The sequence below is a fragment of the Mustela nigripes genome, chromosome 13, assembly GCF_022355385.1.
Source record: "Mustela nigripes isolate SB6536 chromosome 13, MUSNIG.SB6536, whole genome shotgun sequence".
Lineage (NCBI taxonomy): Eukaryota > Metazoa > Chordata > Mammalia > Carnivora > Mustelidae > Mustela > Mustela nigripes.
In genome coordinates this window covers 143177035-143200992 of record NC_081569.1, presented here as the reverse complement: position 1 = coordinate 143200992, position 23958 = coordinate 143177035, and the positions used below count along the sequence as shown (strand labels likewise).

The following is a 23958-nucleotide window of genomic DNA, read 5'->3' as shown; positions in this document are numbered from 1 at the left end:
CAGACAGGACTCCCTGGGTCCCTTTCCCAGGCAGGCTCAGGAGGCAGCTGCGTGCGGCTGTTCTGAACCCGCCACCTCTACGTACTCCACGATAACCTAACCACACTACTGTGTGACGTGTGCAAGTAGCCCAAGGAGAGTTCACTTCGCTTGTCAATGACCATGCTGCACCTAAGGAAAGAGTTTTCAAGGCGGCCATGTCACCCACAGTTGATCAGGTGCCTAACACCCCCCCACCACTGCATGACTGAGCAACGGCTCCTGGCCATAGCCAGACAGTGGACTAAGTAATTCAATCTGTCCCACAGACCCATCTCTTCAGATGCAAATTTTAAGCATGACAAACTACAGGGAACTACATGAAAACAGAGAACATGCTTCTTCCCAAGTCCTGAATGAGTAAACCCAAACGCTGCAGATGTCTCTATCACAAGTCACTGGTTGAGCCAACAAAAAGGAAAAACACCTTCATCGGACAGTGTGACTAACAGATTACAAAACAGGGTGTTATGGGAGTCTGGGGCAAAAAAATATAAAGACAGAGAGTAAGGGGAGGGATAGGGTGGCGGGGTGATGGAACTGGGGAGGGTCTGTGCTATGCAGAGTGCTGTGAATGGTGTAAGACTAACGATTCACAGACTTGGACCCCTGAAGCAAATAATACATTATATGTTACTAAGATAAAATAAAATAAAAAATAAATATAGAGAGGGCGCCTGGGTGGCTCAGTGGGTTAAGCCGCTGCCTTCGACTCAGGTCGTGATCTCAGGGTCCTGGGATCGAGTCCCGCATCGGGCTCTCTGCTCAGCAGGGGGCCTGCTTCCCTTCCTTTCTCTCTGCCTGCCTCTCTGCCTACTTGTGATCTCTCTCTGTCAAATAAATAAATAAAAATCTTTAAAAAAAAAAAATAAAAAATAAATATAGAGAGTATTGATTATGTAGTTAAAAAGCACCATTTTTATTTCAAAATGAGAAACAAATTAACATAATATCGTAACAGGGGCATCTTTAGGACTCTGCCTTCGGCTCAGGTCATGGTCCTAGAGTCCTGGGATGGAGCCCCGCATCGGGCTCCCTGCTCTGTGGGGAGCCTGCTTCTCCCTCTCCCACTCCACCTCCCTCTGTCGCTGTGTCTCTCCCTGTCAAATAAATAAAATCTTAAAACAAACAAAAAAAGACTTCAAGGGTCTCTTACTGAACAGTGAATAAAAATAAAACATAATATCATAACATGAAATTTACATATTTAAAGTGCTAATCAAAGATACATGTATGGAATAGTTTTCTTTCTTTTTTTTTTTTTTTAAGATTTTATTTATTTATTTGACAGAGATCACAAGTAGGCAGAGAGGCAGGCAGAGAGAGAGGAGGAAGCAGGCTCCCTGCTGATCAGAGAGCCCAATGAGGGACTCGATCCCAAGACCCTGAGATCATGACCTGAGCCGAAGGCAGCGGCTTAACCCACTGAGCCACCCAGGCGCCCCAATAGTTTTCTTTCTTAACTAAAGAAAGGCAACTAACATATTTTTTAAGGGGTGGCTGGCTGGCTCAGTTAGGAGCATAAGACTTTTTTTTTTGTTTTTTTGAAAGAGAAACACATGCACACACACGTGGTGGGAGGTGCAGAATGTCCAGTGGACTCCCCACTGAGCACACAGCCTAACACAGGGCTCGATCTCACCACCCTGAGATCATGACCTAGCAGACACTTAACAGAATGAGTCACCCAGGCGCCCCGAGCATGAGACCCTTGATGCTGGGGTTGTGAGTTCAAGCCCCACGCTGAGTGTAGGAATTACTTAAAAATAAAAACTTAAAGGGTGCCTGGGTGGCTCAGTTGGTTAGGCGTCTGCCTTCGGCTCGGTCATGATCCTGGAGCCCCAGGATATAGTCCCACGTCAGGCTCCCTGCTCAGCAGGGAGTCTGCTTCTCCCTCTAACCCTCTCCCCTCTCGTGATCTCCATCTCTCTCATTCTCTCTCTCAAATAAATAAATAAAATCTTTAAAATAAAATAAAATCTTAAATACACACACACACATATGGATATATAAATACGTATATGGGGAAGGGTGCCTGCACTGTTCAGTCGGTGAAGCACGTGCTTTCAGCTGAGGTCATGATCGCAGGGTCCGGAGATCTTCATGGGCTCCCCTGAGTTACCTCTTGCTCCTCAAGGCTCCCTGCTCTGCGAAAAATCTGTTTCTCCCTCTCTCTCTCTGCCTGCCTCTCTGCCTACTGTGATCTCTGCCTGTCAAATAAATGAATAAAATCTTAAAAAGAAAAAAAAAAACTTGAAAAAAAAGAAAGAAAATGAGAAAACAGACAACTCACACCTATATATCTTTTTTTTTTTTTTAAAGATTTTATTTATTTATTTGACAGACAGAGATCACAAGCGGGCAGAGAGGCAGGCAGAGAGAGAGGAGGAAGCAGGCTCCCTGCTGAGCCAAGAGTCCGATGCAGGGCTTGATTCCAGGACCCTGGGATCATGACCTGAGCCGAGGGCAGAGGCTTTAACCCACTGAGCCACCCAGGCGCCGCCCTTTCTATCTTTTTGAACCATGAGTTTTTCCAAAAGAGCATTCATCTTTTAATGATTTCAAAACAGACAAAATAGAAAGCAGAAACCACATAAAAAATCAAAAAATAGGGGCACCTGGGTGGCTCAGTGGGTTAAAGCCTCTGCCCTCGGCTCAAGTCATGATCCCAGGGTGCTGGGATCAAGCCCCGCATCGGGCTCTCTGCTCAATGGGGAGCCTGCTTCCTCCTCTCCCTCTGCCTGCCTCTCTGCCTACTTGTGATCTCTATCAAATAAATAAAATATTAAAAAAAAAAAAGTTAATGATACATCCAGGCTCTGCTCACCAGCGCGCGGAGCCTGCCTGAGCGTCTCTCTCCCTCTGCTCCCACGCCAGCTCTCTACATAAATAAAAGGAGTTAACGCTGCATCTATCCTGCGAGCAATCTCACACGTAGGCATTTATGTAGAAGAAACTAAAATGTTTGTCCACGTGGTCTCCCACAAGAACAAGGGCCCCCCAAGACGTGCTTCAGGCTTAACTGTATAGGTCCACACAGCACAACACTATTCAGGACTAGAAAGGGACCAACCACTGCCACAGACAACAACACGTATGAATTTCAAAAATGTTATGCTGAATGAAAAAAGCAGGACGAATATATATTGTATAATCTCATTTATATGAAACTCTAGAATAGGCAGAACTAACCTGCGGTTATAAAAACCAGATCACTGTTGCCAAGGAGTGGTGGGGGGTGACGGATGTTGGCAAGGGGCATGAGGGAATTTTCTGGGCCGTATCTTGATACACATTTATCGAAACAATGAACAATATATTTAAGATCTTGGCACTTCACCGTATGTAAATTATACCTCAATTTTCTTTAAAAAGCAGAACTTGCTAACATTAGTGAACATATTCAGAGATCACGTTAAGGGTGGTATGGCTGTAGACTGTTGTACATATTGAGCAATCATAACTCCCAATAGTAACTGAAAGATGGTTAAGAAGTTAAGAATGGTTTTGTTCGGGTGCCTGGGTGGCTCAGTGGGTTAAGCCTCTGCCTTCAGCTCAGGTCATGATCCCAGGGTCCTGGGTTCGAGCCCCGAATCACGCTCTCTGCTCAGCAGGGAACCTACTTCCTCCTCTCTCTGCCTGACTCCCAGCCTTCTTGTGATCTCTGTCTGTCAAATAAATAAATAAAAATCTTTAAAAAAAATTTTTTAGGGCGCCTGGGTGGCTCAGTGGGTTAAGCCGCTGCCTTCAGCTCAGGTCTTGATCTCAGGGTCCTGGGATTTAGTCCCGCATCAGGCTCTCTGCTCAGCAGGGAGCCTGCTTCCCCCTCTCTCTGCCTGCCTCTCTGCCTACTTGTGATCTCTGTTTGTCAGATAAATAAATAAATAAAATCTTTAAAAAAAAATTTTTTTTTTTTAATTTTTTAAAAAAGAATGGCTTTGTTCATGGATGCCTGGGTGGCTCAGTCAGTTGGTTAAGCATCTGCCTTCGGCTCAGGTTATGAGCCTAAAGGTCCTTGGATTGAGCCCCGCATCGGGATCCTTGCTCAGCAGGAAGCCTGCTTCTCTCTCTGCCTGCCGCTAACCCTGCTTGTGGTCTTTCTCTCTCTCTGACAAATAAAGTAATTTTTTTTTTTTAAATGGTTTTGTTCCAAGAACAGAATAAAATGAGATGTGGTACGCAGATGCCTGGTCTCCCTCAAGATTCCTAGGCCCTTGTGTACACACGTCTCCCAGTTCATCAAGTCCCTCTGGGTACTGCTGTAAAGGGATTTTGTAGCAGATGTAATTAAGGCCCCAAATCACTTGACCTTAAGAAGGGAGATTAGGGGTGCCTGGGTAAAGCCTCTGCCTTCGGCTAGGGTTATGATCCCGGAGTCCTGGGATGGAGCCCCGCGTTGGACTCTCTCATCTTCGGGGAGCCTGCTTCCTCCTCTCGCTCTGCCTGACTTTCTGCCTATTTGTGATCTCTGTCAAATAAATAAATAAAATCTTTAAAAAAAAAAATTAAAACCAGACAGGAAGATTATCCTGGTAGACCTGACCTAACCACATGCCCCTTTACGTATTTTTTAAGTTTTTTTTTTAATTTTTATTTTTAAGTAATCTCTATACCCAGCATGGGGCTCAAACTCATGACCCCAAGAACAAAAGTCTCATGCTCTTCTGACTGAGTAACCCAGGCATCCCTCATATAAGCCCTTTTTTTTTTTTTCATATAAGACTTTTAAATCTGGGTCTAGAAGCCACAAAAGAAAAGAAGTCAGAGATTCAAAGTGTGAGGAATTCAGGGTGTGGGAGCTTTTCCACTCTGGCTTCGAAGATGGAGGAGGCCACCTCAAGGAGCTGAGAGAGCCCCCAGCTGACAGCCAGGAAACAAGGAAAGTAGGACATCAACCCTACAACCAGAAGAACTGAATTCTGCCACAACCCCAACAGCCTACGAGAGCCCTATGAGCTTCGGAAGACAAAGGCAGCCCAACACACAATTGTAGACACGTGAGCCGCTCACCCGCAGTTAACTGGAATAAATGTGACTGTTTTAAGCCACTAAATTTATAATAATCTGTTCCATAATAAGGAGAAATCTAATACAAATTTCATACTACAAAAGCTTTAGAACTTAATATTTTAGTTAAAAAGAATAGAAATTATGGGTGAACCTTGAGGACAATATGCTAAATCAAAATAGTCACAAAAGATCAAATGCTCTACTCTTCGTTCTGGGACTGTGAGTTCTGGGACTGTGAGTTCAAGCCCCACGTTGGGTGCAGAGATTACTTTAAAAAAAAAAAAAAGCTTAAAAAAAAGACAAATACTGTATGATTCTAATTATATGAGGTATCTAAAGTAGACAAATTCATTGAATCAGAAAGTAGAACTGTGTTTAGGGTAGGGCAGAGGATAGGAAGTTGTTATTTAATGGACACAGAGTTTCAGTTTTGCAAGATGAAAAGGTTCTAGAGATCTGCTGCACAACCCTGTAAATATACCTAATTTTTACCACAGTTGTAAAAGAATAGAAATTAACATTTCCTCCCCTGTTTGATTAATACGAATCCTTTTTAAATAGGTGGAGTAAGTAAATTTAAGAAAACACCCCATTGTGGATTCACCACAGAAATGAAGGCTCAATCAGCTTTTACCGATCACCTCCTCTAAGCCAGCCTCGGTGAGGAACACAAGTGCAGTGACAAGGCGGTGCCTGGAACAGTCCATGTGAGACCGCAAGCCCACGGAGTCACCGCAGCCACGCGGCATCACCCGGGCTTCTGAAACGGAAGAGCTGGCCAAGGACTTCCCAGATGAAGGCAACTGGAGCTTGGCAGTTACTGCGATTCCCGACAGCAAAGTGGTTCAGCTTGAAATGTGCGAGCAGAAATACCTAAATTAGAAGCCTGACGTCACAGCTGTTTGACGTCAGCTGTTTGTATGTCAACTGAACTTCAATTAAAGTAAGTACTTTATTTTTATTTCCTTTTTAATTTCATTTATTTACTTGACAGAGAGACACAGCAAGAGAGGGAGCACAAGCAGGGGGAGTGGGAGAGGGAGAAGCAGGATCCCCGCTGAGCAGGGAGCCTGATGCGGGGCTCGATCCCAGGACCCCGGGATCATGACCTGAGACAAAGGTAGATACCTAACGACTGAGCCAACCAGGTGTCCCAAAATAAGTACATTTTTTAAAAATAGTTAAGACAAAAGTAAATTCTGAATTAATTTTGAGGGAAGACTATATTAACTGTGAGGCTGCAGGGCCGAAAGACAGAAGGATGCCTTAGCACGCCTGCCTTAGGAGGTAATATTCTGAGGAAAAATTTAAAAAGTCACTAATTACCTCCTAGAAGCCAAATCCAAGAGCTCTGTCCATCCAAATTTTCCTTGACCTCTTAGCCAATTTGACACCGACCTCCTTCTCCACCTGCAAACAGGGCAACTCGACCGTCTTTACGTGTCAGAAGCTCTCGGAAGAGCCCCTGGCTTTCAACAAGGTGATGAGGTCTCCCCAATCTTGATCTCCAGCCTAAACATTTGTCTTGAGCTCCAGACCTCCATCTCCAACTGCCTACCGGTCCACCTGGGCACCCCAAAAGTACTTCCGACTTAATCTATCCAAAACCAAGCTCACCATCTCCCCCTCCTCCTGTTTTCCCCATCTTGATGGGTGTCACCAGCCAGTGAGCCGCCCAAGTTAGAGAAAGGGAAGGAATTCTAGATGCATTCGTTCAATAAACATTATTAAGCATTTACAAAACCCCTGCCCCGGTGGAGATCAGGGGTGTTAAGTGAAAGAGACCAACAGTAAAACGATAAGGAATACTGCACGGGGAGGCGGGGACCCAGTGACTGCAGAAGAGCAGGCTCGGGATGAGCCTGCCGTGTGTACCTGAGGGAACACATGGGGGCAGAGTGCTTTTAGGACACCGGCCAAAACTTAGCAGAGGAGTGACACGTCACTCCAACTTAGATCTAGCATCTCGCTCTGGCTGTGAACACGGCCTCTCCATCTCTTCTGGACTGCAGCCCTGCCCTTACTCTAGACTGGTCACTCCCAAGTCAGGCCGCCGTAACTCGTGAGGCCCTCTCTAGTCCATCTGCACCCCTGTTCCTATCGTCCCTCCCTTAAGTCAGGAGCTCTCTCAGTCCTACTAGGGCTAATGGCTTCTCATCGAGTCTCACTTGGTTCAAGCCACCCGCCATACTAGCTCCGTTCCCGCACTCAAGAATGCGCCAATCCTTTACAAAAAAAAACAAAAAACAAAAACGAACCCCCGCTCCTCCTTGCCTTCCTTCCCTGCTTTTCCTTCCCACCCTCACCCTTCCTAAATTCCGTCCCCTCTACGCCAGCACCGCTTCAAGGCCTGTGTCCTCCAGTATGGCCACTACCAAATCCACCCCTCACATTGGGCCAACTGTTCTTTTCTTCGTGTCTCATACCCAAAACCACCTTCTCAGGGCACTCAGCACAGTATCTCACCTCACCTGCGGTCCCCAACCACGTCCTCTCTCCCACCAGACTATGAGCTCCGGAGCTCCGCCAGCCACTTAAGACCATGCTTTCACCACTGAACATGCTAATCATTTTTATTCTACGTCCTGAAATTTGACACTTAAAACCTGCCTCTACGTCTGTTTGGGTTATTACAGATCACTTCCTTGTTATATAAAGTTCTGGTTTCTTATCATATTTATGTGTCCATGTTACATAAATCCTTCAAATTTATCAATTTTTGACTTTTATAGTCCCATATGGAAACCTACACACTGGCTTATCTATTATCAACATTATGAAACATGCTTAAAAATATATAGTTTTTTTTTTAATTTTTTTTTTTATTTATTTCTCAGAGAGAGAGAGGGGGAGAGAGTGAGCACAGGCAGACAGAGAGGCAGGCAGAGGCAGAGGGAGAAGCAGGCTCCCTGCTGAGCAAGGAGCCCGATGTGGGACTCGATCCCAGGACGCTGGGATCATGACCTGAGCCGAAGGCAGCTGCTTAACCAACTGAGCCACCCAGGCGTCCCAAAAGTATATAGTTTTTTAAAATGTATAATTTTAGGGGTGCCTGGGTGGTTCAGTGGGTTAAGCTGCTGCCTTTGGCCCAGGTCGTGGTCTCAGGGTCCTGGGATCGAGTCCCGTATCGGGCTCTCTGCTCCGCGGGGAGCCTGTTTCCCCCTCTCTCTCTGCCTGCCTCTCTTGCCTATTTGCGATCTCTGTCTCTTTGAAATAAATAAAAAATCTTTAAAAAATTAAAACACAAAATGTATAATCTTAAATAACTACAGCTAAGCTTTCATCTATTTTAAAATACTTAAGAGCCTATGTGCCCCTCCACAGTGGCATCGGCCCCCTCATCCTTCCTGGACGTACTGCCCTGACTCCCATGCAGGCCCTTCCACCTTCTCGTGGGCTGTCTAGTGTTTCCAGAAGGCTGGACCTCCAGGCAGGTGAATGTGCCAGGTCACGGCGAAGTTACCACCCCGGGCCCTCCGCCCGCCTGGCTAACACCCCAGGGCTGCCAGGCTCCACTGCACCATGATGTTGCATTCTCTGAGAGGGAGAAACCGGCTCTTAGGAGGGCCTGGCCTCCCACACGCAGCTCCCCACAATCTGAAGTGTTCACTCTAGTCCGGCCGTGTGCTCACACACAGGTAGGAAACAGAACGATGAAAGCGCCTTTCCCACCCCAGTGAAAGCTTGCTGCCAACCCCTGGAAGAGGCAAATCCAGAAGGGTAACAAGATCGGGAGACTTCAGAACCTGCCCCAGTTTCCCCCCGGGGCCTCACCCAACTGGTGCCGTGTGTGCTGAGCCAAGGACTCTGATCAATAGCTTAGTCGCGCTGTAGCCAGAAACGCTCAGAACCTAACCAGAGCAGGGAATCCAGGAGCCGCCCGGCTGCGTGCCAGTGTCACCGGAGTACCCCGAGTTCCCGTGCTGCCGCACTTTGTGCAGACGTTTCTGCAAGCACTCCTCACCGATCGCTCGACGCGGATTCCCGACGCGCGGTCTCAGCGCCAGCGCGGACCCGCCCGGGCCACGAACCTCACGTTCTTCAGCAACCCCCGACCCCCAGGCGCCGAGGCCACTCTTCCGACGCTGTCGGGTTCACGCGCAGAGGCGCCCCGAGTCGGCCACCGCGCCGGGGCCGCCGCCGGCCCAGGTGGAGCCCGGACGAAGCGTTCCGCGTCTGGCAACGGGAGGACCGGGGTCGCCGAGGAGGCTCGGAGGCCGGCCCCGCGCCAGGGACCCCGCGCGCTCCCCGCCCGCCCCGCAGCCCGTCCCCGCGAGCTGACAGGCGCGCCCGCCCAGGGCGGTGCCGCGGGAGAGGGCGGGGGCCGGAAGGAAGAGGGAGGACTCGGACAAAGCCACCGGCCGGCCGCCCCTCCCCGCGCGCCGCGCTCCCGGGGGCGGCCGGACCCCCCCCCCAGTCGCGCGGCCGGGGGTCCGCCGCTGTTCCCGCGAGCCGCCGCCCCGCGCGCTGCGCGGCCGAGCCGGGGTGCGGGGCCGGGGACGGCCGAAGGGACCGTCCACGCGCAGGGGCCGGGGCCGGAGGCCGGGCTGGGGAAGGGGCCGCGCCGCGGGGGACGGGCGGCTGCGGGGAGGACCCGGGCGGGGCCGGGCGACTGCAGTCGCAGCGGGCGGGCGGGGACCGCGGCGCGGCCGGGCACGGGGCCGAGGACTCACCGGGCTGCTCCCGCGGGGCCGCGCGCTCGCGCTGTCAGCTCCGGGAGGCCGCGGGGCGCGTGCGCGGAGCAGGACCGCGCGGGGCCCGCGCCTCGGCTGCCTCCGACGCGACGCCGCGGTCACGAACGAGGGGCCCCGGCGCGGCCGCCCCGCAGCATCCTCGGCCGCCCGCGAGCGCTGTCCCCTGCGGCTCCTCCCCGCAGCCGCCGCCCCGCGCCCGCCGGCTCCGCTCCGCTCCTGCTCCGCCGCTCCCGCCGCCGAAAATGGCGTCTCGACGACCCTCCCCCGGCTCGGCGCTCCCGCCCCACAATGCCGCGCGCCGCCGTGACGTCACCGGCCGCGGACGGGGGGCGGGGCGGGGCGCGGCGCGGCGCGCGGCGGACGCGCAGGAAGGGGGCGCTGGGGCGGGGCGGCACCGTCCTGGACAGCCGCGCCCGCGCCCCTCGCGCCTGCGCGCTCGTCCCGCGAGGGCTGGTCACGCGGTGCCAAGCCGGGTCTTCGCGCGTGCGACTCCCGGGAGCCCGCAGGAGGGGCCCTGAGGGACCGGCTACCCCGCAGGCCCCTCCGGGATGTGAGTCTGGGTCGAGACCCAGGCCGCGCGCATCTCGTTGCTCCCTCGCTGCCCCGGGACCCTCGAGAATCAGGGCTCCAGAGGAGCCTCCAGGCGCTCCCCTGGCCACTCGGGCCCCGCCAGGGCCTGGCCAGGGCAGAGCTGCCGGCCCCGCAGCCGCCCCCCGCGCGTGGCGCCCGCGCCCCGGCCGCAGCCCCCGCCTGCAGGGCAGGCCTTGCAGGCCGGAGAGCGCGCCCGGCCTCGGCGGCTGCATCTCCGCGCGGCAGGCCTGACTCAGCAGCCCGCCCGGGGCACGCAGGCCGGCTCCGGGGAAGGCGCGGCGCAGCTCGCCCGACCACCCCCCGGGCGCTGCGGTCGTGCCAGGTGCGGGGCCCTGCGCCACTGTTCGCCCGGAGGCCTCGGCCGCGCACTTGCTGCCCAACCGCTGCGCTCTTCCAACGGGCCAGCCCGGCCCCCGCGGCCGTTCTGACCCCGGAGGGACACAGTCTCCGCGAGTCAGGGGGCGCGACCACGGTGCTATCGGTGCTGTGGTGTCAGCGCGGAAAGGCCAGCCGGGAGCGGCGAGGGGGAAGCAGCCACACCACCTTCCCACGCTCCCTTGGTGATCTGGCCCCACGGCAGGAGCCTGCCACCGGCTCTTCACAGGCCCCGAGGGGCTGGGCACTGGCCGCCAACAGGGGCCCTAGAGAACAGAGGAGCAGGGAGGCGCCTTTCTCTAGGACTCTGGACTCAGCGACTGTCCCCTCCACTCGCGCAGAAACCGGAGATGCTTGACGTCCTCCTGTAATGAGTCGCCTCCTGCAAATTGCTGTGGTCATCCCTCTCCGCCCCCACTGCTGTCACTCTGTTTAGGCTTTATTATTCTCTCGCGCGTTTATTGTCTCAACAAATACTTGTTGAGCAGCCGTGATCCCCACCATAAGAGCCAAGGTGTGCTGGTAAAGAGGATAGGTAGGATCCCGCGCCAGCTCGCAGTGCCTGCTGCACCGAGAAAAGTAAGGTACGGGCGGGGCGGAGTGAACGCCTAAGTGACCGGAAGGGGCCTAAACTGAGCTAAACGCGAGGGAGATCACTCCAGGCAAAGGTCCTTAGGCAGGGATGAGTCTGGAGTGATGGGGAGCGGGGAAAAAAGGCCAATTCATCCACCGCCTCTGCGGGTCCCCTGAATGGGATCCTGCTACTTCTCCCGTGGAAATACTGTCATGTACCCATCGTCCAGGGCACCGGGCTGGGGCACAGGCATTTCGGGCAGTCCTCACTCAGAGTCGCACACTGACACTAACAATCACCCGCCATCGCTGGGCAGCCCTGGGCATTCTCAGCGGCTTTCAATCCTCTGATCCTCAGGAACTCCGAGAGTGGCACTGCTACCCCCATTTACAGAGGTTCCCTGGTTTGCTTGCTGCTTCCAAGGATTAACTCAGCTCTGGGAATCAGAAGGGAGCCACTCTACACTTCCTATGTGGGCACTAGCAGAGCTGAGGAGAGCCTTTGTGCTGGAAAGCCTCAGCAAGGCTACTCCGGGGAGGCAAATCCATTCTCTGTCCTCCCCACAAACCTAGAGGACTGGGGCCCTGGGAAGCACACACCGGTTGGCACAGTCCTGGTGGCCTTGAGCATCCTTGTTACCGAGAGCCTGCTGGGCTAGCCAGGGTCCCAGAGGGTCAGCCAGGGTCCTGGAGGGTGGGGCTGTCGTCCACAAGGCAGCACTGGACCTTTGGAGCAGGCTCCCTCCTTGCTCCCTTAAGTGCTCTCCCCTTTTGAAAAAGGCAGCCTGCATGGGTGGGCCACCTCCTTCTCCTCCTCTGTCTCTGTCTCTCCTTCCTCCTGCTTTCCCCAAATGTAGAGGCCTTGTCCTCTGCCCTCCTCCCCTCCTTCTCCGATCCTTTCATTTCCCAGTTGTGAAAGCAGAGAGATCAGCAGACGGCCTGGAGACTGAAACTGGGGCTGGGGCTCTACGGAGTACAGATTTGGAGGCGCCTACAGGACCCAGATGAAGCCAAGGCTGAAGTCCCCTGGTCAAGGAAGAGTGAGAACAGCCACACGCCAGACTCCTGGGAGTCAGAGATGACTCAGGAGTGTACAGTCTCCATTCCCGAGATTTACTGAATCCCACTGGTGTCAGGTGTGAAGCTGGGCAGGGGGAGAACAGACACCCCTACACGGCCAGCAGCTGTGGAGCTGAGACGGAAAGCTCAGCACTGGCTCAGATGCTGCGGGGGTGGCTCAGATCCTCAGGGGTCAGGGGATTTCTTGGAAAAAGGACATTGACATGGCAACGGGGAAGGACCCGGCTGCTGAAGCCCAGTGATAGAAGTGTAGGGAGGAAACCGGGTCCGACACAGAACGAAGGGCACAGTGAGTCCTCGGTCTCAGCTGAAGCATGGAGAGGGGTCCTGCTTCTCGCTCTAACTGTCTGTGGATGTCTCTATCCAGGAGCAGCCCTTTGGAGGAGAGTGGGATGCTGGGATTTCCCTTTGATCCCCAGGGGTCTGCTGCCCAGTGGATACCCCAGTCCATTAGGGTCTAAGGAGGAGGGGGGGGGGAAGGAGTCCCCGAACCCTGCAGCGTGGGGCGGTGCGAAGTCATTCTTGGATGAGTGTCCTCAATCCGGAGGGGGCGACCTTTCCGGGCGGTCTTGGCCAGAGACGGGGGGGCCGCGCACCCCCGGAGAGACAGGCAAGGAAGGGGTGCGCGCCGGTTGTGTGGCTCGTGCCCCCCAGCTTCCCGCGTCCGCTGTGCTTCCTCCCCGACGCTCCCACCCGGGTCCGCCCCACTTCAGCTTCGGCGCCGCCCCCCCACCCCTGACCTGGGAGCCTCCCCTCGCCCCCTCAGCATGGGCACCGCCCACATGCACACTTCTGACCTAGGAGCTTCTCCCACGGACCCCTTCAGCCAGGACACCGCCCCACCATGCCCCTCCCGCACTGAGCCACCTCCCGCCCCTCCAGCTTGGAAACCGCCCCCACGCCCTCTCCAGCCCGGGGAACGCCCCCACACTCACCCCTGATCTGGGGGTCTCCCCCGCCCCCTCCAGCCTGAGTACCGCCCCCCACGCCCCCTCCAGCACGGGAGCCGCCACCACCACCCCCCATCCCTCCCCGGTCCAAGCTGAGTCTGACCACCCTCAGGTCTCCGCGAGGCTCAGACACGGTGGCCGGCACGCCCGGCGCGGGAGGGGCGGCCTGGCCTGGCATCGGGACCAGAACCCCGCAACCCCGGGCCGGGGCTTCTCTGGGCTGGGCAGCCTCGCTCTCCGCCCAGGTCACACCCTCTCTGGTCCTGAGGCTCAGCTTCGGAAAACAACCTTTACCGGATTTGCGGGGTGTTTTTCCTTTAAGGAGCTGGAGCCCCAGCGGGGACATTACGCTGCCGGGACTGGTGCGGCCAGGCCAGCGAGAAGGGCAGCACTTTGGGTGCAGGGAGGAGGGCCCCGAGCCTCTCCTGCTCCCATTTCTCTCTGAATGTAGGGCAAGGTAGGCCTGGGTCCTGCTTGGGGAAGCCTGCCTGCCCAGGGGTGCCCAGGGTCCCCAGAGAGAATGACCCAGGCCCACGGCACTGCTGACTCGCCCCTGCCCTCCTGCAGTCCTGGCCAGCCTGCTTCCCCCGGAGTGAGGCTGCCCATTCCTGGCCCCAGCCAGGAGCTCTTTACTGTTGTGAACCCCTGCCCTGCCCTGCGGAGAGGCCCAGCCATCCTGGCGCCCGGAGCCCATTTCCGGCAGGCCCTGGGGACACCAGGCCGTTCGGGAAGCTATCCTGGATGGTCCAGTCCCTCACACAGCCCTGTGTGCAGGGCCCAGGATGTCTCCAGATGGGGACCGACGCTCCGACGCAGGCAAGAAGGGCAGCGGTCCTGCTCGAGAAGCAGCGCCACGGCCGAGTGTGTGTTTGCACACTCAGCACCCACTGGGGAGCCCAAATGTGTCTCTGCACCAGAGCCGTGACACTCCCAGTGCCCAGGAGACTAGCCTATGACATGCCCTCTCACGGAACCACGAGGCAGATAAGAAAACGTGCTGGATTCCCACAGTACGTGGCCTGCAGACCTGAGCCATTTTTTTTTTTTTAAGATTTTATGTATTTATTTGACAGGCAGAGATCACAAGTAGGCAGAGAGGCAGGCAGAGAGAGGGGGAAGCAGGCTCCCTGCTGAGCAGAGAGCCCGATGCGGGGCTTGATCCCAGGACCCTGAGATCATGACCTGAGCCGAAGGCAGAGGCTTAACCCACTGAGCCACCCAGGCGCCCAGACCGGAGCCATTTTACGCAGCCATCTAAAAGGGTAACGCCCGCACCTGGGAGAGGGCAGAGCGTCTGTTACAGAAACAACGGGGTCTAGTGTGATGGACATGATGAGAAACCAGCACTGGGGGCTGGGCACCTGGGATTAGGCACAGGTCACAGGTCGTGGCAAACAGACATTCTCCTTGGGGATCCCCCCCATTTTATTAGAAAATATTCAAACGTGTAAAAAAATACGTAAAGTGCACACTGTGCACTACAGTCAACATCTCGCCCCGTTTATCCCGTCCCTGATTTCTCCAGCCCTCCTGCTCCACCCCTACACCCGGCGTGTGCGTCTCATGAATGGAGCCTGGCGTCTGTTTCTCGGGGAGCATTTCCACGATGAGCGCGTGTGAAACACACACGTCCGAAGTTACCATCCAGCTGACCTGTGTCCCTGAAGCCTATTGGGAGGTGGACTGCTGACCCCTCCCTCACGCCCCTTCGCAGTCACTGTTCTGTTCTCTGTTTTGTTCTGTAGTTTAGTTTTGCCTGCTCTGGCGTTTTACAGAAAGAGAATCCCACAGTGTGTGCCTTTTGGGCCCAGCCCCTGTCACTCAGCCTGCAGCGTTTGTGCCCACCCGCCCTGCCCCGCCCTGTATATGGTCCAGCTCTGGTTAACAAGAATAGAGCTGACCCGGGCGCCTGGGTGGCTCAGTGGGTTCAAGCCTCTGCCTTCAGCTCAGGTCATGATCCAGGGTCCTGGGATGGAGCCCCGCATCGGGCTCTCTGCTCAGCGGGGAGCCTGCTTCCCCTTCTTTCTCTGCCTGCCTCTCTTGTGATCTCTCTCTCTCTTTAAAATAAATAAAATTTTTTTTTATTTATTTGATAGAGATCACGAGTAGGCAGAGAGAGAGAGAGGAGGAAGCAGACTCCCCACCGAGCAGAGAGCCGGATGCAGGGCTCGACCCCAGGACCCTGAAATCATGACCTGAGCCGAAAGCAGAGGCTTTACCCCACTGAGCCACCCAGGTGCCCCAATAAATAAAATCTTAAAAAAAAAAAAAAAAAAGAATAGAGCTGATCTGAGCTCCCTTGTCTGAGTCTCTGGGAAACACGCGTTTTCATTTCTCTGGAGCGAATTACTAAGAATGGAGCTACTAGCCACCGGGAGGTGTATGTTTCATTTTCTCAGAGACTTCCAGACCTTTTCCCTAAGCACCTGGCAGTTTTCCGCCCCGGCAGTGATGCAGAAGCAGTCCGCATGTGGCCGCTTGCTGTACGGGACATCCTCGAAGAGATGTCCTGCCACAGGGGATAGTCAGCACCTCCTCTCCCAAGGCTCCCAAGCGGGTAGGAATGGGAGAGGCTCGGAGGGCTGCCTCTCAGCGGCCAGGGCAGGGTTCCCACCCCCGGACGACACATATGGTAGCTGGGAGCCTGGAAGCTTCCTATTAGGAAGGGACAGATTTCCTCAGGGACAGCCCAGCCCCTGAGGTACAAAAGCCCTTGCTAAGGCATCCTGCAAAGCCATCATTTAAAATGTTGGACTACATGCTCCACCAGCCACCGTCTTGGGAGAGAAGACAGAGAACCAGTCGGCGGACTTAGAACGGGCCCTCCGGCGGGGACCGCTCAAAGGCTCCGACACTCCCATGCCTGACGACATCTTCCAAACAGGGCCAAGTCCATCAACATCTTCCATCCCACACATTCTTCTTACAACACGACTTGGAAACGCCTCCCATGAGAGGTGGAGTCTCTGTCCCCTTCCTTGACTCTGGGTAAGCTGGCGTAAAGTGGAAGTGGCACAGTTAAAGGTGACACAGTGTCTCCAGCTGGCTCTCTGGGGAAGCTTGCTCTTGGGAGTCAGTCCCCGCACTGCCGGGAGGAAGCCCATGCAGGCACCCGGGGAGACCACGTAGAGATCACGTGAGGATGCTCCGCTGACAGCCAGTGTCACCGTCGGAGATGCGAGTGAACATGCCCCTGAAGGCAGACACTTCAAGACTGAGCCACCCAGATGCCCCAACCCCAGCAACTTCCTCCCCGCCACAGCGGAGGGGAGGCTGATCTCTGAGGTTCATCTTGATGAGAGGCGTGGTGCGGTGATGGGCACAGAACGTGTTAAAGGAGGCAGCAGAGGAAAGAGAATGGAACCGAATTCTGTCCTGAATTAGGACCCGTGAGGACCCACACTTGGCTGGAATCAGGAGATCGGGCCACAGCCCTAGTTGTCCAGGGTGGGATCTCATCTGTTCCCCTGAAAAGTGGGGGTATCACCCCGTCCACCCGCCTCCTAGGAACATCATGAGGGTCTGTGGGCAGGAACTGGCCCTGGGTTCCACCCCAATCCCTGGGGGGCCCTGTGCCAATGGCTGAGGCTTGGGGGAGCCTTCTGGGGAAAGGGGCTCAGCCAGAAGTTGGAGTCTCCTATGGCCACTGCATCACTGGGGCAGGCTGGGGCTGCTCTTTATCTGGGGCCCAGAGCCCAAGGACAGCAGGAGGTTCCAAAGCCTGGGCTATTGCCCCAGCTGCCCTGTACCCTTCGCCTCCAAGGTCACAGATGGATTCACGGGCCTCACTGTGTTGGGTCATCCCCCGGCTCTGCTCCTATCTACCTCCTCCAGGCAGCCTCCCAGTCCCTCTCCCAGGGACCCTGCAGGCCTCAGCTCTGCACTCCCCACAGAAGGCCACCCCAGAGGGTGGTCACCAGGCCTTTCCAGAGAGGATTCTCTTGCTTACAGGCACCCCACAGGCTCTGCTTCTGCAGAACTCTGGAGCCCAAGCCCCCACAATATGTTAGCCACCCCGTCTCCACCTTCGATGACTGTGATTCCAGAAGGGGCAGTATCTGCTCAGGGACAGAACGGGGCTCTTCAGACGCGCAGATGGAGAGCACCTTCCAGTTTTCAGACAAAAATAGCCACGCAGGTGCCAAGTCTGTCCCCGAATCAGCACAGGCTGCTCCTGGCCCGGCTGCAATCCCCCTCTACGAGTAAGAGACTTGGGGGGGGGGGGCTTTAATCGCTGGGTGCCTGACAGCTGCGGACCACATGGCTCCAGGTGCGCCCTCCGCAGGACACAGCCTCCTCCCTGCTCTTCCTGGTCCTCAGACCAGGTCCCTCCCCGCTGCTCAGCGTTCTGGGGCACAGACCACACAGTAATCCCTTTGCTACCTCCTGCCTCTCCCCGGGGCCTAGGCAGCTTCTCAGTAAGTGGAGCTCAGCTGCATGAAAAGGGGTACGAGGACACCCCAGGAGGTGGATTTCACAGGTCCCGATGGAAATCCTGGTCTTCATCTGCCTCCCCCCTCCCCAGGGGGCCTTGAACTTCTGGATCCTGCCAAGGGGGTGGGGGGCTCTGTGTCCTGTGGCTTTCTAGCCTCTGCCTCTAGCTGGTATGTTATCCAGTCTCAGCCTGGCCCCCTTCGTGGGAGCAGAAATTGCTACCGCCGTGCCAGCATCACACCTTTGCACCTCAAACCAGAAGGATGGAACCTCCCATCCCCCACCCATCAATCAGTGTCCCAGGTCAGAAGCCCACTGGGACCCCCACCTGGCCAGGAGCACAGCCTGCACTGCTTGACTTAGCTGATGGGGCCCACCCTGGGAAGGGGCTGCTGCAGGGTGGGGAACGGGAGTGGAGGCTGGGGGCAGCCACAGTCCTCTCTGCAGGCGGCTCTCTGAGCTCACTCAGCCCTGTTCCCCGGGGCAGCATCCCAGGGGCGGGGGTGCAGCAGGGCACCTCCAAGACCAGACTGTCCACGCCAACACTGGTCTGGCTCACCCAACCGGGTTGTTAAAGCTCCCTGGGGCCCGTGTCCCACCCTGAGCTGGCTTCCTCGTTCCCTCCCGCAGCTCCCGGCTGCCCGTCACGCCTGTCTACGTAGGAAGTGCAATTATGAACACTGGTTTGTTTTTCTTTTTAAAGATTTTATTTATTTATTTGACAGAGAGAGAGATCACAAATAAGCAGAGAGCCTGGCAGAGAGAGAGGGGGAAGCAGGCTCCCTGCTGAAGAGAGAGCCCGATGCAGGACTCAATCCTAGGACCCCGAGATCACGACCTGAGCCGAAGGCAGAAGCTTTAACCCCCGAGCCACCCAGGCACCCATGAACACCGTACACACAAGTTTCTTCTCTTAGTAGATGTCCTGGTCCCCGTATGCTCTGGTGGATTCACAATCATGTTTGGAAGAAGATGGTCACTGACCTCCTCCCACCAGAATCGTCTCTGTGTTGGCCGAGCCCAGGACACATGACTCCAGAAATGCTCAGGAGAAAGGGGACCTGGAGGCAGGCGGCCAGCCAAAGATGGGCTTCGAGGGTCAGCCTGGGAGCAGGGGACTCCCAGCCCACCCAGGCAGTCACTGCGCCCGTCCCCTGCGCAGAGGTACAGGCCAGGCCTGGGGAGGCCAAGCCAGGCAGACCCAGGCCCAGCCGCCCGCAGAGAAGGCTGGCTGTCAGCCCAGCATGCATTTGGTATCCCGGGACGAATTCTGCCAGGCTCTGCTCAGTTCTGCGGGGTAGAAGGGGGACGAGGTCGACACCAAGGAAGGAAATGCACAAATGCATATATCCCCCCAACAGGCTAAAAAGGAAAAACCCCAGCCTTCAGAGAGTCTGCGGGCAAGCATCCCTTGGCTGGGCTGCGCCTGGGCCCCTGTCCACTTCCAGAACACAGAAGCTCTGCACAGACAACCCTTGTCCTGTGTGCTCACACCCTTTCTCCACGAGCTCCATCCCACTTTACAGATGGAGAAACTGAGGGTTGGAGAGGGGAGACCGGTGGCTGGACCAAAGTCGAGGGCCCACTTCAGTGGTTCGGGAAGATTAAAGCATTTCCCCCACGTCCTCAGCTCTGGAGGCGAGATTCAGAAAGAGATCTGGCAGGGCTCGTGGAAATTTTCATCTATTGATTCCTTCTAGAAGCTGCTGACCCATCAGACATAAATCTCGTTCCCCTTTTCCAGGACTACACATCAACTCCACCTTGTTCCAAAACGCCAGGAGCTCCTTCCGCCACGCTCATTAGCTCTGAGTCGGGAACCCGTCAGAGCAGGCCTGCAGGATCTGCTGTGACAAATGGCCAGACAGGGGGACCCAAACAACAGCTGTCTCTCCTCTCACGGTTCTGGAGGCCGGACCTCGGAGACCAAGCTGGTGCCCTCTGAGGCTCGAAGTGAGGAGCGTTCCAGGCCCGTTCACCTCCTGGTGGTGCCACGAGCCCCTCAGCTCAAAGACACATCAGCACAGCCTCTCTCCTTGTCACGAGACTTCCATGGACCTGTGCTGCAGATCTCCCTCTCCTTTCCAAGGACACTTGTCGTTGGATGTTGGGCCCCTCCTAAATCTAGAATGATCTCATTCCAACATCCTTAATTACATCTGCAGAGTCCCTGTTGCCCGGTGGGGGCATGCTCCTGGGCACAAGGACTCAGGCCAGGGACACATCTGGGAGTCCCACTACGGTCAGCCTGTCTCCGGGAAGCAGACTGCTGACGCTTCATTCTATAGATGAGGGAAGTGAGAGGTGGAAGGTTCTCAGTGTGGATCCGTCCTAGAGCCTGGCACGTGCCCTGTCGCCGCCTCGTCCTGGCAGATGTTGTTTTGGAGACAGTCAAGATGGGTCAGATGCTGCCTTGCCTGCTCCGGGAAGGTGAGCCGAGGGCTGCTTTTCCTGTGTTGGCCATGCCCGTGGAGGAAACTCCTAGGAGAAACTGAGAGTAGACTGGCAGGTGCCAGGGGCTGGGGTGGGGGACTCCTTCCGGAAATGTTCACTGACAGGCAAAAGGAGCTCCCCTGCTAGGCCATGCCCTCCCGCAGCTCAGTCCTGGTGTCAGGTGAGGCCTCTCTGGGGTGAGGGCTCTCTGGGGTGAGGGCTCTCCATGCGGGTCACACTGGCCCAGCCCCTCTTCAGCAGCATGGACCAGTGGGAAACTCCTGTGAGCCACAGTGTCATTTAAAGTGGCCTTATATGGGTGCTTGGGTGGCTCAGTGGGTTAAAGCCTCTGCCTTCGGCTCAGGTCATGATCTCGGGGTCCTGGGATCGAGCTCCACATCGGGCTCCACATCGGGCTCTCTGCTCAGTGGGGAGCCTGCTTCCTCCTCTCTCTCTGCCTGCCTCTCTGCCTACTTGTGATCTCTGTCAGATAAATAAACAAATAAAATCTTTTAATAAATAAATAAATAAATAAAAAGTGGCGTTGTAGCCACAGTAAAAAAAAGTACAGCAAGTGAAATTAACTTTAGTAATATATATACACATTGTTGTTTCTTCAGCAAATTTTTTTAAAGATTTTATTTATTTATTTGACAGAGATCACAAGCAGGCAGAGAGGCAGGCAGAGAGAGAGGCGCCCCCAGAATTTTTTCTAAAGTAGGTTCCACGCCCAGCATGGAGCCCAACGTGGGGCTCAAACTCGCAACGCTGAGATCAAGCCCTGAGCTGAGATTGAGTCGTCCGCCTAACCAACCGAGCCACCTAGGCGCCCCCACCCTTATTAGAGTCAGCTCCACGCCCAGTGTGGGCCTCGAACACACAGCCCTGAGCCCGAGTCGCATGCTCTGCTGCCTGAGCCAGCCCGCGCCCACAGCCTTGACTCCACGCTGCAGCTGGATGGAAGGGTCTGGCCAGGGGCCCTGGGCTCGGTGGAGAGGCCCCCAGGATGCCTCCGGAGATTCCAGGGGTGCCCCGACTCCACGTAAATAAAGCTCTGAGAATGGAGCCTGGCAGAGAGCAAGAGCTGCTTCCTGTTCCCGTAACTGGTAACGGGGCCAGGGGCCACAGCTGCATCCCTCGAACACCTCTAATGGCCAAGGTCCACCGTGCCAGGCAGCCCAGGCAGCTCATGGAGGCTGGGGTGGGGGAAGGAAGACAGAGGCGAAGGCGGCCACAACTGTGCCCCCACAGGGACTGTGTCCTCCGGGCTGGACGCCTCCATGACCAGACGGTCAGATTCTGGAGGTTGCCAGATGCAGCGGGACCCTGTGCCGGCATGAGGTCCCACCTTCTGTCCACAGTGCAGGAGCTAGGTCCGGGCAGGTGGCTCTGAGGTGTCCTGCCATGTTCCTGTCAGAGTGGACATCCCGACCACCGCAGCCAGGCTTGGGAAGGCATCCAGGACAGACTGGGGTGGTGCTTTCTTTCTAAAATAAAAATCTTGGGGGTGCCTGGGTGGTTCAGTGGGTTAAGCCGCTGCCTTCGGCTCAGGTCATGATCTCAGGGTCTGGGATCGAGTCCTGCATCGGGCTCTCTGCTCAGCAGGGAGCCTGCTTCCTCCTCTCTCTCTCTCTGCCTGCCTTTCTGCCTCCTTGTGATCTCTCTCTGTCAAATAAATAAATTTTTTTTAAAAATCTTAAAAAAAAAAATAAAAATCTTGGGGCACCTGGGTGGCTCAGCCAGTTGAGCATCTGACTCTTGGTTTCAGCTCGGGTCATGATCTCAAGGGGCCAGAGGTGGAGCCCCCGGCGGCTCCGCACTGGGCTCCGCACTTAGCAAAGTCGGAAGGAGATTCTGTCTCCCTCCGCCCCTCCCCCTGCACGCACTGTCCCGCTCTCTCGCATTTACTGACTGTGGGAGACAGAGAGCTCCGCGTGAGAGTGAGAGCGTGAGCGGGCGAGAAGCAGAGGGAGAGGGAGATGGTCTCCAGCCGACTTCTGCTGAGCTCGGAGCCCAAAGGGGGCTTGATCCCCGGACTCTGTCATCATGACCTGAACCAAAACGAAGAGTCAGACGCTTCATCAAGTGAGCCACCCAGGCGTCCTAAATAAATCCACAATACACATGCATGTACATAAAATAAATAAAAGTCTCGTTTGCCCACTGGTTTTCCCGGCAAATGGACTAACCTTCACAAGCCTGTGCCCACGGCCTACAGCTCTGGCCCCGCGTTCCCCTTCCCACTCTGCGCCAAACCGTGCAGCTGTCCCGACGGCCAACTCGCCTTTGGGGGTGTGCTGCGCTGGGGGCAGGGCTCCCGGCCCCCAGACACCAGCGCAGAAACCCCGTCCGGGAATCCACCGAGCTCATCCCCTCTCTCATTCCCTCCTCCGGGGGCTCCTCCTGTACTCTTCCACCCCAGGGCGGACTGGGGACAAAGTGGACGCTCCTCGCTGCAGATCAGTAGCCGAGCAGCTACCAGTGCGGCTTCCGACAGCCTGAACGTCCCTGCCAGACCCATCGGTTCCTTCTCCGCGGGGAAAGGACAGAAACCAGTTTCCTGGAAGGGTCTGAGGAGGGCGTCGCCCTGCGGGGAGCGTGGCTGTCCCCAGCACGTGCGCACAGGACCCTGGGGGCACAGGATGGGCAGGGAGGCCCAGGACGGCGCCGGGCACCCAGGAGGTGCTCGTGAGCGTGTGCGGAGGAAATGCGGACGCGAAGACCGTGCGCCCTCGCAGAGCTCCGAGCCGAAGGTCTGAGGCCGGGGCTTAGAGGCCGGAGCGGAGACGGGGCCCAGGCGGCGGATCTGGAGACAAACCTGCCTCCGCGCTACGACATGGGGGACTCTGAGGACTCATGCTGACGGCAATAAGCCAGTGCTGGAAGAACAAGTACTGGGGGGCCTGGCTGGCTCAGTCAGTAGAGCACGCAACTCTTGATCTCGGGGTCACGAGTTCGAGTCCCGGGTTGGGTGTAGAGCTTACTTAAAAATAAACATAAAAGAACAAATACTGTGACTGCACTCACATGAGGTCCTTAGCATGTTCAAACTCACAGAGAGAGTGGGAGTGTGGGTGGCCAGGGGCTGGGGAGGGGGACAGGGGTCAGTGTTTAATGGGGACAGAGCTTCAATTTGGGGAAAAGGAGACAGTTCAGCGAAGGGACCGCGGTGGCAGCTGCCTGACAGCATCAATGTGCCTCGGCCGCGGGCTGCGCGGAGAGGGGCCCCCACGGGACTCCCCGACAGCGGGGGGAACATGGCCACGACGCGAACCCGCAGTGCCCAGCGGTCCCCTCCTGTGAGCTCTGTGAGCAGGAGCCCCAGCCGCCCTCGGGAACGGGCTCCGGAAGGGAGGCTCCCCATTGCGGTCTACACCTTCCTGCACATCTCCGCACCAGAGACTTGTTAAAGGGTCCGCAGAACGTGACTAGTCGTGTTTTACTTTGTTTATAAAAAAAGAAAAAAGCAGCGATGCCCATCTGGCTCAGTTGGTAGAGCACGTGACTCTGGATCTCGGGATTGCTAAATTGGGCCCCACGCCGGGTGCAGAGATTACTTAAAAATAAAACCGAAGCAGTCCCTGGGTGGTTCAGTTGGTTGGGCATCTGTCTGCCTTTGGCTCAGGTCATGACCCCAGGGTCCTGGGACTGAGTCCCATTTTTGGCTCCCCACTCAGTGGGGAGTCTGGGTCCCTCTCTACCTCTGCTCCTCCCCCACTTGTGCTCTCTGTCTCAAATAAATAGAAAAAAATCTTTAAACACACACACACACACACACA

At 55.8% G+C, this 23958-nt stretch overlaps 1 protein-coding gene across 17 annotated transcripts in view; it reads right to left on the bottom strand.

The window, feature by feature from the left end:
• Positions 1–10009, bottom strand: part of KLC1 (kinesin light chain 1) — a 55751-nt gene extending 45742 nt beyond the window's left edge. For 7 of the 17 annotated variants that reach the window (XM_059374085.1, XM_059374090.1, XM_059374089.1 and 4 more), the window contains exon 1: positions 9723–10006. The gene's annotated coding sequence lies outside the window, so the exon portion shown is untranslated. Of the gene's footprint in view, positions 1–9013; positions 9113–9722 lie in introns of those variants that run through there. The other 10 variants (XM_059374084.1, XM_059374087.1, XM_059374083.1 and 7 more) reach the window with 5 other exon arrangements.
• Positions 10010–23958: the final 13949 nt, after the last annotated feature.